Source organism: Rhinoderma darwinii, chromosome 3, assembly GCF_050947455.1.
Source record: "Rhinoderma darwinii isolate aRhiDar2 chromosome 3, aRhiDar2.hap1, whole genome shotgun sequence".
Classification (NCBI taxonomy): Eukaryota; Metazoa; Chordata; class Amphibia; order Anura; family Rhinodermatidae; genus Rhinoderma; species Rhinoderma darwinii.
This window is the reverse complement of record NC_134689.1, coordinates 415531056-415547519: the sequence shown is the minus strand read 5'-3', so window position 1 is coordinate 415547519 and position 16464 is coordinate 415531056. Positions and strand designations below refer to the sequence as shown.

Sequence of the window (16464 nt, the reverse complement as noted above, 5' to 3'; positions counted from 1 at the left end):
CCTATAACGCTCAACCTTTGAAAATGCAAGACTAGTAAAAGGTAATTTCCCATACCGGGAGTCGAACACAGGCCACCTGGGTGAAAACCAGGAATCCTAACCGCTAGACCATATGGAAGCAGTTATTAAGTAAAATGAGTCATGGACTAAGAAAAAGTGGGAATAAAGAAAATTTATATATATTTTTTCATTTTGCCGCTTTGAGCTTGTCTACAAACATCTGGTGGTTGCCTCGTTAGCGCAGTAGGCAGCGTGTCAGTCTCATAATCTGAAGGTCGTGAGTTCGATCCTCACGCGAGGCACTGTTCAGTGAGTTTTTGTCTTCCTCCGTTCATGCAGGAAATCGGGTTTTTCTGCCGAAACGTTTTTAATATATGAGGAAAGTGTTGTTGATTTCCTTGTCATTTTTGAGTGAGTAGAAGAGATGGGAATGATTTGAGCTTTAAATCCAAAATAGGATTTTGCCTAAAAAGAAACAATATTAAAGCAAAGTCCCAATCAGATTGGGTGAAATAGTCTGATGGTTTCTTATTTATTGGCGAAACTAGTTCATTAAAAAAAGGAAAATTAGCCAAACTGACAGGATAAAGGGGTTGTTGACTTGGAGTGAGAAGGGAACAATAGGAATTATTTGAGTTTCAAGCTCAAATAGGATCTGGTGAAAAGAGGAGGAATGGGTAAACAAAGATAAGTTAGAATTTATGGCCACAAAGAGCACTTTTATCCTATAACGCTCAACCTTTGAAAGTGCAAGACTAGTGAAAGGTTCTTTCCCATACCAGGAGTCGAACCCGGGCAACCTGGGTGAAAACCAGGAATCCTAACCGCTAGACCATATGGAAGCAGTTATCAAGTACAATGAGTCATGGACTAAGAAAAAGTGGGAATAAAGAAAATTTATATATATTTTTTCATTTTGCCGCTTTGAGCTTGTCTACAAACATCTGGTGGTTGCCTCGTTAGCGCAGTAGGAAGCGTGTCAGTCTCATAATCTGAAGGTTGTGAGTTCGATCCTAACACGAGGCACTGTTCAGTGAGTTTTTGTCTTCCTCCATTCATGCAGGAAATCTGTTTTTTTCTGCCGAAACGTTTTTAATATATGAGGAAAGTGTTGTTGATTTCCTTGTCATTTTTGAGTGAGTAGAAGAGATGGGAATGATTTGAGCTTTAAATCCAAAATAGGATCTTGCCTAAAAAGAAACAATATTAAAGCAAAGTCCCAATCAGATTGGGTGAAATAGTCTGATGGTTTCTTATTTATTGGTGAAACTAGTTCATTAAAAAAAGGAAAATTAGCCAAACTGACAGGATAAAGGGGTTGTTGACTTGGAGTGAGAAGGGAACAATAGGAATTATTTGAGTTTTCAAGCTCAAATAGGATCTGGTGAAAAGAGGAGGAATGGGTAAACAACGATAAGTTAGAATTTATGGCCACAAAGAGGAGGAATGGGTAAACAAAGATAAGTTAGAATTTATGGCCACAAAGAGCACTTTTATCCTATAACGCTCAGCCTTTGAAAATGCAAGACTAGTAAAAGGTACTTTCCCATACCGGGAGTCGAACACAGGCCACCTGGGTGAAAACCAGGAATCCTAACCGCTAGACCATATGGAAGCAGTTATTAAGTAAAATGAGTCATGGACTAAGAAAAAGTGGGAATAAAGAAAATTTATATATATTTTTTCATTTTGCCGCTTTGAGCTTGTCTACAAACATCTGGTGGTTGCCTCGTTAGCGCAGTAGGCAGCGTGTCAGTCTCATAATCTGAAGGTCGTGAGTTCGATCCTCACGCGAGGCACTGTTCAGTGAGTTTTTGTCTTCCTCCGTTCATGCAGGAAATCGGGTTTTTCTGCCGAAACGTTTTTAATATATGAGGAAAGTGTTGTTGATTTCCTTGTCATTTTTGAGTGAGTAGAAGAGATGGGAATGATTTGAGCTTTAAATCCAAAATAGGATTTTGCCTAAAAAGAAACAATATTAAAGCAAAGTCCCAATCAGATTGGGTGAAATAGTCTGATGGTTTCTTATTTATTGGCGAAACTAGTTCATTAAAAAAAGGAAAATTAGCCAAACTGACAGGATAAAGGGGTTGTTGACTTGGAGTGAGAAGGGAACAATAGGAATTATTTGAGTTTCAAGCTCAAATAGGATCTGGTGAAAAGAGGAGGAATGGGTAAACAACGATAAGTTAGAATTTATGGCCACAAAGAGGAGGAATGGGTAAACAAAGATAAGTTAGAATTTATGGCCACAAAGAGCACTTTTATCCTATAACGCTCAACCTTTGAAAATGCAAGACTAGTAAAAGGTAATTTCCCATACCGGGAGTCGAACACAGGCCACCTGGGTGAAAACCAGGAATCCTAACCGCTAGACCATATGGAAGCAGTTATTAAGTAAAATGAGTCATGGACTAAGAAAAAGTGGGAATAAAGAAAATTTATATATATTTTTTCATTTTGCCGCTTTGAGCTTGTCTACAAACATCTGGTGGTTGCCTCGTTAGCGCAGTAGGCAGCGTGTCAGTCTCATAATCTGAAGGTCGTGAGTTCGATCCTCACGCGAGGCACTGTTCAGTGAGTTTTTGTCTTCCTCCGTTCATGCAGGAAATCGGGTTTTTCTGCCGAAACGTTTTTAATATATGAGGAAAGTGTTGTTGATTTCCTTGTCATTTTTGAGTGAGTAGAAGAGATGGGAATGATTTGAGCTTTAAATCCAAAATAGGATTTTGCCTAAAAAGAAACAATATTAAAGCAAAGTCCCAATCAGATTGGGTGAAATAGTCTGATGGTTTCTTATTTATTGGCGAAACTAGTTCATTAAAAAAAGGAAAATTAGCCAAACTGACAGGATAAAGGGGTTGTTGACTTGGAGTGAGAAGGGAACAATAGGAATTATTTGAGTTTCAAGCTCAAATAGGATCTGGTGAAAAGAGGAGGAATGGGTAAACAAAGATAAGTTAGAATTTATGGCCACAAAGAGCACTTTTATCCTATAACGCTCAACCTTTGAAAGTGCAAGACTAGTGAAAGGTTCTTTCCCATACCAGGAGTCGAACCCGGGCAACCTGGGTGAAAACCAGGAATCCTAACCGCTAGACCATATGGAAGCAGTTATCAAGTACAATGAGTCATGGACTAAGAAAAAGTGGGAATAAAGAAAATTTATATATATTTTTTCATTTTGCCGCTTTGAGCTTGTCTACAAACATCTGGTGGTTGCCTCGTTAGCGCAGTAGGAAGCGTGTCAGTCTCATAATCTGAAGGTTGTGAGTTCGATCCTAACACGAGGCACTGTTCAGTGAGTTTTTGTCTTCCTCCATTCATGCAGGAAATCTGTTTTTTTCTGCCGAAACGTTTTTAATATATGAGGAAAGTGTTGTTGATTTCCTTGTCATTTTTGAGTGAGTAGAAGAGATGGGAATGATTTGAGCTTTAAATCCAAAATAGGATCTTGCCTAAAAAGAAACAATATTAAAGCAAAGTCCCAATCAGATTGGGTGAAATAGTCTGATGGTTTCTTATTTATTGGTGAAACTAGTTCATTAAAAAAAGGAAAATTAGCCAAACTGACAGGATAAAGGGGTTGTTGACTTGGAGTGAGAAGGGAACAATAGGAATTATTTGAGTTTTCAAGCTCAAATAGGATCTGGTGAAAAGAGGAGGAATGGGTAAACAAAGATAAGTTAGAATTTATGGCCACATAGAGCACTTTTATCCTATAACACTCAACCTTTGAAAGTGCAAGACTAGTGAAAGGTTCTTTCCCATACCAGGAGTCAAACCCGGGCCACCTGGGTGAAAACCAGGAATCCTAACCGCTAGACCATATGGGAGCAGTTATTAAGTATAATGAGTCATGGCCTAAGAAAAAGTGGGAATAAAGAAAATGTATATATATTTTTTCATTTTGCCGCTTTGAGCTTGTCTACAAACATCTGGTGGTTGCCTCGTTAGCGCAGTAGGAAGCGTGTCAGTCTAATAATCTGAAGGTCGTGAGTTCGATCCTCACACGAGGCACTGTTCAGTGAGTTTTTGTCTTCCTCCATTCATGCAGGAAATCTGGTTTTTCTGCCGAAACGTTTTTAATATATGAGGAAAGTGTTGTTGATTTCCTTGTCATTTTTGAGTGAGTAGAAGAGATGGGAATGATTTGAGCTTTAAATCCAAAATAGGATCTTGCCTAAAAAGAAACAATATTAAAGCAAAGTCCCAATCAGATTGGGTGAAATAGTCTGATGGTTTCTTATTTATTGGTGAAACTAGTTCATTAAAAAAAGGAAAATTAGCCAAACTGACAGGATAAAGGGGTTGTTGACTTGGAGTGAGAAGGGAACAATAGGAATTATTTGAGTTTTCAAGCTCAAATAGGATCTGGTGAAAAGAGGAGGAATGGGTAAACAAAGATAAGTTAGAATTTATGGCCACAAAGAGCACTTTTATCCTATAACGCTCAACCTTTGAAAATGCAAGACTAGTAAAAGGTTATTTCCCATACCGGGAGTCAAACCCAGGCCACCTGGGTGAAAACCAGGAATCCTAACCGCTAGACCATATGGAAGCAGTTATTAAGTACAATGAGTCATGGACTAAGAAAAAGTGGGAATAAAGAAAATTTATATATATTTTTTCATTTTGCCGCTTTGAGCTTGTCTACAAACGTCTGGTGGTTGCCTCGTTAGCGCAGTAGGCAGCATGTCAGTCTCATAATCTGAAGGTCGTGAGTTCGATCCTCACACGAGGCACTGTTCAGTGAGTTTTTGTCTTCCTCCATTCATGCAGGAAATCGGGTTTTTCTGCCGAAACGTTTTTGTATATATGAGGAAAGTGTTGTTTATTTCCTTGTCATTTTTGAGTGAGTAGAAGAGATGGGAATGATTTGAGCTTTAAATCCAAAAAAGGATTTTGCCTAAAAAGAAACAATATTAAAGCAAAGTCCCAATCAGATTGGGTGAAATAGTCTGATGGTTTCTTATTTATTGGTGAAACTAGTTCATTAAAAAAAGGAAAATTAGCCAAACTGACAGGATAAAGGGGTTGTTGACTTGGAGTGAGAAGGGAACAATAGGAATTATTTGAGTTTTCAAGCTCAAATAGGATCTGGTGAAAAGAGGAGGAATGGGTAAACAAAGATAAGTTAGAATTTATGGCCACAAAGAGCACTTTTATCCTATAACGCTCAACCTTTGAAAATGCAAGACTAGTAAAAGGTTATTTCCCATACCGGGAGTCAAACCCAGGCCACCTGGGTGAAAACCAGGAATCCTAACCGCTAGACCATATGGAAGCAGTTATTAAGTACAATGAGTCATGGACTAAGAAAAAGTGGGAATAAAGAAAATTTATATATATTTTTTCATTTTGCCGCTTTTATCTTGTCTACAAACGTCTGGTGGTTGCCTCGTTAGCGCAGTAGGCAGCATGTCAGTCTCATAATCTGAAGGTCGTGAGTTCGATCCTCACACGAGGCACTGTTCAGTGAGTTTTTGTCTTCCTCCATTCATGCAGGAAATCGGGTTTTTCTGCCGAAACGTTTTTAATATATGAGGAAAGTGTTGTTGATTTCCTTGTCATTTTTGAGTGAGTAGAAGAGATGGGAATGATTTGAGCTTTAAATCCAAAATAGGATTTTGCCTAAAAAGAAACAATATTAAAGCAAAGTCCCAATCAGATTGGGTGAAATAGTCTGATGGTTTCTTATTTATTGGCGAAACTAGTTCATTAAAAAAAGGAAAATTAGCCAAACTGACAGGATAAAGGGGTTGTTGACTTGGAGTGAGAAGGGAACAATAGGAATTATTTGAGTTTCAAGCTCAAATAGGATCTGGTGAAAAGAGGAGGAATGGGTAAACAAAGATAAGTTAGAATTTATGGCCACAAAGAACACTTTTATCCTATAACGCTCAACCTTTGAAAGTGCAAGACTAGTGAAAGGTTCTTTCCCATACCAGGAGTCGAACCCGGGCAACTTGGGTGAAAACCAGGAATCCTAACCGCTAGACCATATGGAAGCAGTTATTAAGTACAATGAGTCATGGACTAAGAAAAAGTGGGAATAAAGAAAATTTATATATATTTTTTCATTTTGCCGCTTTGAGCTTGTCTACAAACATCTGGTGGTTGCCTCGTTAGCGCAGTAGGAAGCGTGTCAGTCTCATAATCTGAAGGTCGTGAGTTCGATCCTCACACGAGGCACTGTTCAGTGAGTTTTTGTCTTCCTCCATTCATGCAGGAAATCGGGGTTTTCTGCCGAAACGTTTTTAATATATGAGGAAAGTGTTGTTTATTTCCTTGTCATTTTTGAGTGAGTAGAAGAGATGGGAATGATTTGAGCTTTAAATCCAAAAAAGGATTTTGCCTAAAAAGAAACAATATTAAAGCAAAGTCCCAATCAGATTGGGTGAAATAGTCTGATGGTTTCTTATTTATTGGTGAAACTAGTTCATTAAAAAAAGGAAAATTAGCCAAACTGACAGGATAAAGGGGTTGTTGACTTGGAGTGAGAAGGGAACAATAGGAATTATTTGAGTTTTCAAGCTCAAATAGGATCTGGTGAAAAGAGGAGGAATGGGTAAACAAAGATAAGTTAGAATTTATGGCCACAAAGAGCACTTTTATCCTATAACGCTCAACCTTTGAAAATGCAAGACTAGTAAATGTTCTTTCCCATACCGGGAGTCGAACCCAGGCCACCTGGGTGAAAACCAGGAATCCTAACCGCTAGACCATATGGAAGCAGTTATTAAGTACAATGAGTCATGGACTAAGAAAAAGTGGGAATAAAGAAAATTTATATATATTTTTTCATTTTGCCGCTTTGAGCTTGTCTACAAACATCTGGTGGTTGCCTCGTTAGCGCAGTAGGAAGCGTGTCAGTCTCATAATCTGAAGGTTGTGAGTTCGATCCTAACACGAGGCACTGTTCAGTAAGTTTTTGTCTTCCTCCATTCATGCAGGAAATCGGGTTTTTCTGCCGAAACGTTTTTAATATATGAGGAAAGTGTTGTTGATTTCCTTGTCATTTTTGAGTGAGTAGAAGAGATGGGAATGATTTGAGCTTTAAATCCAAAATAGGATTTTGCCTAAAAAGAAACAATATTAAAGCAAAGTCCCAATCAGATTGGGTGAAATAGTCTGATGGTTTCTTATTTATTGGCGAAACTAGTTCATTAAAAAAAGGAAAATTAGCCAAACTGACAGGATAAAGGGGTTGTTGACTTGGAGTGAGAAGGGAACAATAGGAATTATTTGAGTTTCAAGCTCAAATAGGATCTGGTGAAAAGAGGAGGAATGGGTAAACAAAGATAAGTTAGAATTTATGGCCACAAAGAGCACTTTTATCCTATAACGCTCAACCTTTGAAAGTGCAAGACTAGTGAAAGGTTCTTTCCCATACCAGGAGTCGAACCCGGGCAACCTGGGTGAAAACCAGGAATCCTAACCGCTAGACCATATGGAAGCAGTTATCAAGTACAATGAGTCATGGACTAAGAAAAAGTGGGAATAAAGAAAATTTATATATATTTTTTCATTTTGCCGCTTTGAGCTTGTCTACAAACATCTGGTGGTTGCCTCGTTAGCGCAGTAGGAAGCGTGTCAGTCTCATAATCTGAAGGTTGTGAGTTCGATCCTAACACGAGGCACTGTTCAGTAAGTTTTTGTCTTCCTCCATTCATGCAGGAAATCTGTTTTTTCTGCCGAAACGTTTTTAATATATGAGGAAAGTGTTGTTGATTTCCTTGTCATTTTTGAGTGAGTAGAAGAGATGGGAATGATTTGAGCTTTAAATCCAAAATAGGATCTTGCCTAAAAAGAAACAATATTAAAGCAAAGTCCCAATCAGATTGGGTGAAATAGTCTGATGGTTTCCTATTTATTGGCGAAACTAGTTCATTAAAAAAAGGAAAATTAGCCAAACTGACAGGATAAAGGGGTTGTTGACTTGGAGTGAGAAGGGAACAATAGGAATTATTTGAGTTTTCAAGCTCAAATAGGATCTGGTGAAAAGAGGAGGAATGGGTAAACAAAGATAAGTTAGAATTTATGGCCACAAAGAGCACTTTTATCCTATAACGCTCAACCTTTGAAAATGCAAGACTAGTAAAAGGTTATTTCCCATACCGGGAGTCGAACCCAGGCCACCTGGGTGAAAACCAGGAATCCTAACCGCTAGACCATATGGGAGCAGTTATTAAGTATAATGAGTCATGGCCTAAGAAAAAGTGGGAATAAAGAAAATGTATATATATTTTTTCATTTTGCCGCTTTGAGCTTGTCTACAAACATCTGGTGGTTGCCTCGTTAGCACAGTAGGAAGCGTGTCAGTCTCATAATCTGAAGGTTGTGAGTTCGATCCTCACACGAGGCACTGTTCAGTGAGTTTTTGTCTTCCTCCATTCATGCAGGAAATTGGGTTTTTCTGCCGAAACGTTTTTGTATATATGAGGAAAGTGTTGTTTATTTCCTTGTCATTTTTGAGTGAGTAGAAGAGATGGGAATGATTTGAGCTTTAAATCCAAAAAAGGATTTTGCCTAAAAAGAAACAATATTAAAGCAAAGTCCCAATCAGATTGGGTGAAATAGTCTGATGGTTTCTTATTTATTGGTGAAACTAGTTCATTAAAAAAAGGAAAATTAGCCAAACTGACAGGATAAAGGGGTTGTTGACTTGGAGTGAGAAGGGAACAATAGGAATTATTTGAGTTTTCAAGCTCAAATAGGATCTGGTGAAAAGAGGAGGAATGGGTAAACAAAGATAAGTTAGAATTTATGGCCACATAGAGCACTTTTATCCTATAACGCTCAACCTTTGAAAGTGCAAGACTAGTGAAAGGTTCTTTCCCATACCAGGAGTCAAACCCAGGCCACCTGGGTGAAAACCAGGAATCCTAACCGCTAGACCATATGGGAGCAGTTATTAAGTATAATGAGTCATGGCCTAAGAAAAAGTGGGAATAAAGAAAATGTATATATATTTTTTCATTTTGCCGCTTTGAGCTTGTCTACAAACATCTGGTGGTTGCCTCGTTAGCGCAGTAGGAAGCGTGTCAGTCTAATAATCTGAAGGTCGTGAGTTCGATCCTCACACGAGGCACTGTTCAGTGAGTTTTTGTCTTCCTCCATTCATGCAGGAAATCTGGTTTTTCTGCCGAAACGTTTTTAATATATGAGGAAAGTGTTGTTGATTTCCTTGTCATTTTTGAGTGAGTAGAAGAGATGGGAATGATTTGAGCTTTAAATCCAAAAAAGGATTTTGCCTAAAAAGAAACAATATTAAAGCAAAGTCCCAATCAGATTGGGTGAAATAGTCTGATGGTTTCTTATTTATTGGTGAAACTAGTTCATTAAAAAAAGGAAAATTAGCCAAACTGAAAGGATAAAGGGGTTGTTGACTTGGAGTGAGAAGGGAACAATAGGAATTATTTGAGTTTTCAAGCTCAAATAGGATCTGGTGAAAAGAGGAGGAATGGGTAAACAAAGATAAGTTAGAATTTATGGCCACAAAGAGCACTTTTATCCTATAACGCTCAACCTTTGAAAATGCAAGACTAGTAAAAGGTTATTTCCCATACCGGGAGTCGAACACAGGCCACCTGGGTGAAAACCAGGAATCCTAACCGCTAGACCATATGGAAGCAGTTATTAAGTACAATGAGTCATGGACTAAGAAAAAGTGGGAATAAAGAAAATTTATATATATTTTTTCATTTTGCCGCTTTGAGCTTGTCTACAAACATCTGGTGGTTGCCTCGTTAGCGCAGTAGGCAGCGTGTCAGTCTCATAATCTGAAGGTCATGAGTTCGATCCTCACGCGAGGCACTGTTCAGTGAGTTTTTGTCTTCCTCCGTTCATGCAGGAAATCGGGTTTTTCTGCCGAAACGTTTTTAATATATGAGGAAAGTGTTGTTGATTTCCTTGTCATTTTTGAGTGAGTAGAAGAGATGGGAATGATTTGAGCTTTAAATCCAAAATAGGATTTTGCCTAAAAAGAAACAATATTAAAGCAAAGTCCCAATCAGATTGGGTGAAATAGTCTGATGGTTTCTTATTTATTGGCGAAACTAGTTCATTAAAAAAAGGAAAATTAGCCAAACTGACAGGATAAAGGGGTTGTTGACTTGGAGTGAGAAGGGAACAATAGGAATTATTTGAGTTTCAAGCTCAAATAGGATCTGGTGAAAAGAGGAGGAATGGGTAAACAAAGATAAGTTAGAATTTATGGCCACAAAGAGCACTTTTATCCTATAACGCTCAACCTTTGAAAGTGCAAGACTAGTGAAAGGTTCTTTCCCATACCAGGAGTCGAACCCAGGCAACCTGGGTGAAAACCAGGAATCCTAACCGCTAGACCATATGGAAGCAGTTATCAAGTACAATGAGTCATGGACTAAGAAAAAGTGGGAATAAAGAAAATTTATATATATTTTTTCATTTTGCCGCTTTGAGCTTGTCTACAAACATCTGGTGGTTGCCTCGTTAGCACAGTAGGAAGCGTGTCAGTCTCATAATCTGAAGGTTGTGAGTTCGATCCTAACACGAGGCACTGTTCAGTGAGTTTTTGTCTTCCTCCATTCATGCAGGAAATCTGTTTTTTCTGCCGAAACGTTTTTAATATATGAGGAAAGTGTTGTTGACTTCCTTGTCATTTTTGAGTGAGTAGAAGAGATGGGAATGATTTGAGCTTTAAATCCAAAATAGGATCTTGCCTAAAAAGAAACAATATTAAAGCAAAGTCCCAATCAGATTGGGTGAAATAGTCTGATGGTTTCCTATTTATTGGCGAAACTAGTTCATTAAAAAAAGGAAAATTAGCCAAACTGACAGGATAAAGGGGTTGTTGACTTGGAGTGAGAAGGGAACAATAGGAATTATTTGAGTTTTCAAGCTCAAATAGGATCTGGTGAAAAGAGGAGGAATGGGTAAACAAAGATAAGTTAGAATTTATGGCCACAAAGAGCACTTTTATCCTATAACGCTCAACCTTTGAAAATGCAAGACTAGTAAAAGGTTATTTCCCATACCGGGAGTCGAACCCAGGCCACCTGGGTGAAAACCAGGAATCCTAACCGCTAGACCATATGGGAGCAGTTATTAAGTATAATGAGTCATGGCCTAAGAAAAAGTGGGAATAAAGAAAATGTATATATATTTTTTCATTTTGCCGCTTTGAGCTTGTCTACAAACATCTGGTGGTTGCCTCGTTAGCACAGTAGGAAGCGTGTCAGTCTCATAATCTGAAGGTTGTGAGTTCGATCCTCACACGAGGCACTGTTCAGTGAGTTTTTGTCTTCCTCCATTCATGCAGGAAATCGGGTTTTTCTGCCGAAACGTTTTTAATATATGAGGAAAGTGTTGTTGATTTCCTTGTCATTTTTGAGTGAGTAGAAGAGATGGGAATGATTTGAGCTTTAAATCCAAAATAGGATTTTGCCTAAAAAGAAACAATATTAAAGCAAAGTCCCAATCAGATTGGGTGAAATAGTCTGATGGTTTCTTATTTATTGGCGAAACTAGTTCATTAAAAAAAGGAAAATTAGCCAAACTGACAGGATAAAGGGGTTGTTGACTTGGAGTGAGAAGGGAACAATAGGAATTATTTGAGTTTCAAGCTCAAATAGGATCTGGTGAAAAGAGGAGGAATGGGTAAACAAAGATAAGTTAGAATTTATGGCCACAAAGAGCACTTTTATCCTATAACGCTCAACCTTTGAAAGTGCAAGACTAGTGAAAGGTTCTTTCCCATACCAGGAGTCGAACCCAGGCAACCTGGGTGAAAACCAGGAATCCTAACCGCTAGACCATATGGAAGCAGTTATCAAGTACAATGAGTCATGGACTAAGAAAAAGTGGGAATAAAGAAAATTTATATATATTTTTTCATTTTGCCGCTTTGAGCTTGTCTACAAACATCTGGTGGTTGCCTCGTTAGCGCAGTAGGAAGCGTGTCAGTCTCATAATCTGAAGGTTGCGAGTTCGATCCTCACACGAGGCACTGTTCAGTGAGTTTTTGTCTTCCTCCATTCATGCAGGAAATAGGGTTTTTCTGCCGAAACGTTTTTGTATATATGAGGAAAGTGTTGTTTATTTCCTTGTCATTTTTGAGTGAGTAGAAGAGATGGGAATGATTTGAGCTTTAAATCCAAAAAAGGATTTTGCCTAAAAAGAAACAATATTAAAGCAAAGTCCCAATCAGATTGGGTGAAATAGTCTGATGGTTTCTTATTTATTGGTGAAACTAGTTCATTAAAAAAAGGAAAATTAGCCAAACTGACAGGATAAAGGGGTTGTTGACTTGGAGTGAGAAGGGAACAATAGGAATTATTTGAGTTTTCAAGCTCAAATAGGATCTGGTGAAAAGAGGAGGAATGGGTAAACAAAGATAAGTTAGAATTTATGGCCACAAAGAGCACTTTTATCCTATAACGCTCAACCTTTGAAAATGCAAGACTAGTAAAAGGTTATTTCCCATACCGGGAGTCGAACCCAGGCCACCTGGGTGAAAACCAGGAATCCTAACCGCTAGACCATATGGAAGCAGTTATTAAGTACAATGAGTCATGGACTAAGAAAAAGTGGGAATAAAGAAAATTTATATATATTTTTTCATTTTGCCGCTTTGAGCTTGTCTACAAACATCTGGTGGTTGCCTCGTTAGCGCAGTAGGCAGCATGTCAGTCTCATAATCTGAAGGTCGTGAGTTCGATCCTCACACGAGGCACTGTTCAGTGAGTTTTTGTCTTCCTCCATTCATGCAGGAAATCGGGTTTTTCTGCCGAAACGTTTTTAATATATGAGGAAAGTGTTGTTGATTTCCTTGTCATTTTTGAGTGAGTAGAAGAGATGGGAATGATTTGAGCTTTAAATCCAAAATAGGATTTTGCCTAAAAAGAAACAATATTAAAGCAAAGTCCCAATCAGATTGGGTGAAATAGTCTGATGGTTTCTTATTTATTGGCGAAACTAGTTCATTAAAAAAAGGAAAATTAGCCAAACTGACAGGATAAAGGGGTTGTTGACTTGGAGTGAGAAGGGAACAATAGGAATTATTTGAGTTTCAAGCTCAAATAGGATCTGGTGAAAAGAGGAGGAATGGGTAAACAAAGATAAGTTAGAATTTATGGCCACAAAGAGCACTTTTATCCTATAACGCTCAACCTTTGAAAGTGCAAGACTAGTGAAAGGTTCTTTCCCATACCGGGAGTCGAACCCAGGCCACCTGGGTGAAAACCAGGAATCCTAACCGCTAGACCATATGGAAGCAGTTATTAAGTACAATGAGTCATGGACTAAGAAAAAGTGGGAATAAAGAAAATGTATATATATTTTTTCATTTTGCTGCTTTGAGCTTGTCTACAAACATCTGGTGGTTGCCTCGTTAGCGCAGTAGGAAGCGTGTCAGTCTCATAATCTGAAGGTCGTGAGTTCGATCCTCACACGAGGCACTGTTCAGTGAGTTTTTGTCTTCCTCCATTCATGCAGGAAATCGGGTTTTTCTGCCGAAACTTTTTTAATATATGAGGAAAGTGTTGTTTATTTCCTTGTCATTTTTGAGTGAGTAGAAGAGATGGGAATGATTTGAGCTTTAAATCCAAAATAGTATTTTGCCTAAAAAGAAACAATATTAAAGCAAAGTCCCAATCAGATTGGGTGAAATAGTCTGATGGTTTCTTATTTATTGGCGAAACTAGTTCATTAAAAAAAGGAAAATTAGCCAAACTGACAGGATAAAGGGGTTGTTGACTTGGAGTGAGAAGGGAACAATAGGAATTATTTGAGTTTTCAAGCTCAAATAGGATCTGGTGAAAAGAGGAGGAATGGGTAAACAAAGATAAGTTAGAATTTATGGCCACAAAGAGCACTTTTATCCTATAACGCTCAACCTTTGAAAGTGCAAGACTAGTGAAAGGTTCTTTCCCATACCAGGAGTCGAACCCGGGCAACCTGGGTGAAAACCAGGAATCCTAACCGCTAGACCATATGGAAGCAGTTATCAAGTACAATGAGTCATGGACTAAGAAAAAGTGGGAATAAAGAAAATTTATATATATTTTTTCATTTTGCCGCTTTGAGCTTGTCTACAAACATCTGGTGGTTGCCTCGTTAGCGCAGTAGGAAGCGTGTCAGTCTCATAATCTGAAGGTTGCGAGTTCGATCCTCACACGAGGCACTGTTCAGTGAGTTTTTGTCTTCCTCCATTCATGCAGGAAATCGGGTTTTTCTGCCGAAACGTTTTTGTATATATGAGGAAAGTGTTGTTTATTTCCTTGTCATTTTTGAGTGAGTAGAAGAGATGGGAATGATTTGAGCTTTAAATCCAAAAAAGGATTTTGCCTAAAAAGAAACAATATTAAAGCAAAGTCCCAATCAGATTGGGTGAAATAGTCTGATGGTTTCTTATTTATTGGTGAAACTAGTTCATTAAAAAAAGGAAAATTAGCCAAACTGACAGGATAAAGGGGTTGTTGACTTGGAGTGAGAAGGGAACAATAGGAATTATTTGAGTTTTCAAGCTCAAATAGGATCTGGTGAAAAGAGGAGGAATGGGTAAACAAAGATAAGTTAGAATTTATGGCCACAAAGAGCACTTTTATCCTATAACGCTCAACCTTTGAAAATGCAAGACTAGTAAAAGGTTATTTCCCATACCGGGAGTCGAACCCAGGCCACCTAGGTGAAAACCAGGAATCCTAACCGCTAGACCATATGGAAGCAGTTATTAAGTACAATGAGTCATGGACTAAGAAAAAGTGGGAATAAAGAAAATTTATATATATTTTTTCATTTTGCCGCTTTGAGCTTGTCTACAAACATTTGGTGGTTGCCTCGTTAGCGCAGTAGGCAGCATGTCAGTCTCATAATCTGAAGGTCGTGAGTTTGATCCTCACACGAGGCACTGTTCAGTGAGTTTTTGTCTTCCTCCATTCATGCAGGAAATCGGGTTTTTCTGCCGAAACGTTTTTAATATATGAGGAAAGTGTTGTTGATTTCCTTGTCATTTTTGAGTGAGTAGAAGAGATGGGAATGATTTGAGCTTTAAATCCAAAATAGGATTTTGCCTAAAAAGAAACAATATTAAAGCAAAGTCCCAATCAGATTGGGTGAAATAGTCTGATGGTTTCTTATTTATTGGCGAAACTAGTTCATTAAAAAAAGGAAAATTAGCCAAACTGACAGGATAAAGGGGTTGTTGACTTGGAGTGAGAAGGGAACAATAGGAATTATTTGAGTTTCAAGCTCAAATAGGATCTGGTGAAAAGAGGAGGAATGGGTAAACAAAGATAAGTTAGAATTTATGGCCACAAAGAGCACTTTTATCCTATAACGCTCAACCTTTGAAAGTGCAAGACTAGTGAAAGGTTCTTTCCCATACCAGGAGTCGAACCCGGGCAACCTGGGTGAAAACCAGGAATCCTAACCGCTAGACCATATGGAAGCAGTTATCAAGTACAATGAGTCATGGACTAAGAAAAAGTGGGAATAAAGAAAATTTATATATATTTTTTCATTTTGCCGCTTTGAGCTTGTCTACAAACATCTGGTGGTTGCCTCGTTAGCGCAGTAGGAAGCGTGTCAGTCTCATAATCTGAAGGTCGTGAGTTCGATCCTCACACGAGGCACTGTTCAGTGAGTTTTTGTCTTCCTCCATTCATGCAGGAAATCGGGGTTTTCTGCCGAAAGGTTTTTAATATATGAGGAAAGTGTTGTTTATTTCCTTGTCATTTTTGAGTGAGTAGAAGAGATGGGAATGATTTGAGCTTTAAATCCAAAAAAGGATTTTGCCTAAAAAGAAACAATATTAAAGCAAAGTCCCAATCAGATTGGGTGAAATAGTCTGATGGTTTCTTATTTATTGGCGAAACTAGTTCATTAAAAAAAGGAAAATTAGCCAAACTGACAGGATAAAGGGGTTGTTGACTTGGAGTGAGAAGGGAACAATAGGAATTATTTGAGTTTCAAGCTCAAATAGGATCTGGTGAAAAGAGGAGGAATGGGTAAACAAAGATAAGTTAGAATTTATGGCCACAAAGAGCACTTTTATCCTATAACGCTCAACCTTTGAAAGTGCAAGACTAGTGAAAGGTTCTTTCCCATACCAGGAGTCAAATCCGGGCCACCTGGGTGAAAACCAGGAATCCTAACTGCTAGACCATATGGGAGCAGTTATTAAGTATAATGAGTCATGGCCTAAGAAAAAGTGGGAATAAAGAAAATGTATATATATTTTTTCATTTTGCCGCTTTGAGCTTGTCTACAAACATCTGGTGGTTGCCTCGTTAGCGCAGTAGGAAGCGTGTCAGTCTCATAATCTGAAGGTTGTGAGTTCGATCCTCACACGAGGCACTGTTCAGTGAGTTTTTGTCTTCCTCCATTCATGCAGGAAATCTGTTTTTTCTGCCGAAACGTTTTTAATATATGAGGAAAGTGTTGTTGATTTCCTTGTCATTTTTGAGTGAGTAGAAGAGA

At 38.3% G+C, this 16464-nt stretch overlaps 9 non-coding genes across 9 annotated transcripts; 4 read left to right on the top strand and 5 right to left on the bottom strand.

Annotated features, from left to right (window-relative positions):
* The first annotated feature begins 6122 nt into the window (after window positions 1-6122).
* TRNAM-CAU (transfer RNA methionine (anticodon CAU)) lies at window positions 6123-6195 on the top strand. The gene has a single exon. It is a non-coding gene; the product is annotated as a tRNA-Met (tRNA).
* A 468-nt stretch (window positions 6196-6663) lies between these two features.
* Window positions 6664-6735, bottom strand: TRNAE-UUC (transfer RNA glutamic acid (anticodon UUC)). Its single transcript has one exon. It is a non-coding gene; the product is annotated as a tRNA-Glu (tRNA).
* Window positions 6736-8112: 1377 nt separating this feature from the next.
* Window positions 8113-8184, bottom strand: TRNAE-UUC (transfer RNA glutamic acid (anticodon UUC)). The gene has a single exon. It is a non-coding gene; the product is annotated as a tRNA-Glu (tRNA).
* Window positions 8185-11012: 2828 nt separating this feature from the next.
* On the bottom strand, window positions 11013-11084 carry TRNAE-UUC (transfer RNA glutamic acid (anticodon UUC)). The gene has a single exon. It is a non-coding gene; the product is annotated as a tRNA-Glu (tRNA).
* A 1378-nt stretch (window positions 11085-12462) lies between these two features.
* On the bottom strand, window positions 12463-12534 carry TRNAE-UUC (transfer RNA glutamic acid (anticodon UUC)). The gene has a single exon. It is a non-coding gene; the product is annotated as a tRNA-Glu (tRNA).
* A 652-nt stretch (window positions 12535-13186) lies between these two features.
* On the bottom strand, window positions 13187-13258 carry TRNAE-UUC (transfer RNA glutamic acid (anticodon UUC)). Its single transcript has one exon. It is a non-coding gene; the product is annotated as a tRNA-Glu (tRNA).
* A 111-nt stretch (window positions 13259-13369) lies between these two features.
* Window positions 13370-13442, top strand: TRNAM-CAU (transfer RNA methionine (anticodon CAU)). Its single transcript has one exon. It is a non-coding gene; the product is annotated as a tRNA-Met (tRNA).
* A 2102-nt stretch (window positions 13443-15544) lies between these two features.
* On the top strand, window positions 15545-15617 carry TRNAM-CAU (transfer RNA methionine (anticodon CAU)). The gene has a single exon. It is a non-coding gene; the product is annotated as a tRNA-Met (tRNA).
* A 651-nt stretch (window positions 15618-16268) lies between these two features.
* TRNAM-CAU (transfer RNA methionine (anticodon CAU)) lies at window positions 16269-16341 on the top strand. Its single transcript has one exon. It is a non-coding gene; the product is annotated as a tRNA-Met (tRNA).
* Window positions 16342-16464: the final 123 nt, after the last annotated feature.